Consider the following 1,167-nt stretch of genomic DNA (forward strand, 5'->3'; position numbering starts at 1 on the left):
AAGCGAAGGAATCAACAAAGAAAGGCAAGAACACCAAAGATCGCTTCACTTGCCACGAGTGCGGAAAAGCAGGACACATGCGATTTCAGTGTCCAACCTATCTGAAAAAGGCTGATTTAGAAAAGAGCACTCCCAGGGAATTCAAGTCTAAGAAAGCCTACATCGTATGGGATATACCTGAGGAGGAAACGACTTCAAGCACCTCTAGTGAGGAGGAGTCAGGAAAGCTATGTCTGATAGCTAGATCTGACAACGATGAGAATTCAAGCACACACGAAGATAATCATGAGGTATATTCTGACACCTCATCCATTTTTGATGACTCACCTCCTTATGATGTTTTATATGAGGTTTATGTCGAGTTACATGAGGAACTAAAGAAAATGAATAGGATAAACGTTGATAGAAAAAGGGTAATCCTCATAAATGAACAAAAAATAAGCAAACTACAAAAAGAACTAGATGAATTGAAATTAGAAAATGAAACATTACACATCATCTATTCTTGTAGCACATGTAACTGCTTTGAAAATAACTTATGTCAAAAACCTGTCTGTGAGACTTGCGAGACTTTGCAAGAAGAAAATTTCAAACTTACAGAAAAACTCACACGTCTCACAAACAATCAACAACAATTAGACACTATGCTAAGTCAAACAAGAAACGTTGGTGATCATGCAAGACTAGGTTATACTCGCCCTACTAGGAACAAAAGAACATATAGAAAACCTATAGCTCGTGCTAAAAATAAATATCACAAGCACACACCTACATGTTTTTACTGCAACACATATGGTCACACTGCATATTCATGTTACACCAGAAAGTATGGTATACCTAGTGGCGTTTATATGTGGATAAAGAAGGGTGATGACTCCCTGATTACTAACAGAAAAGGACCCAATATCAATTGAGTACCTGAGAAAAGCAAGTGATCTTTTTGCAGGTATGTCTTCGAACACAATGGCAGAAATGGTACCTAGACAGTGGGTGTTCGAGACATATGACAGGTGACAGATCAAACTTCCTGGATCTTTTACTTAAAGGTAAAGGATACGCCACGTACGGAGACAACAACAAGGGAAAGATTCTTGGCACCGGAACAGTTGGTAACTCATCTCAGACTCTTATTGAAAATGTTCTTTATGTTGAAGGATTAGAACATAA

Source organism: Lupinus angustifolius, chromosome LG10 (genome assembly GCF_001865875.1).
Source record: "Lupinus angustifolius cultivar Tanjil chromosome LG10, LupAngTanjil_v1.0, whole genome shotgun sequence".
Taxonomy (NCBI): domain Eukaryota; kingdom Viridiplantae; phylum Streptophyta; class Magnoliopsida; order Fabales; family Fabaceae; genus Lupinus; species Lupinus angustifolius.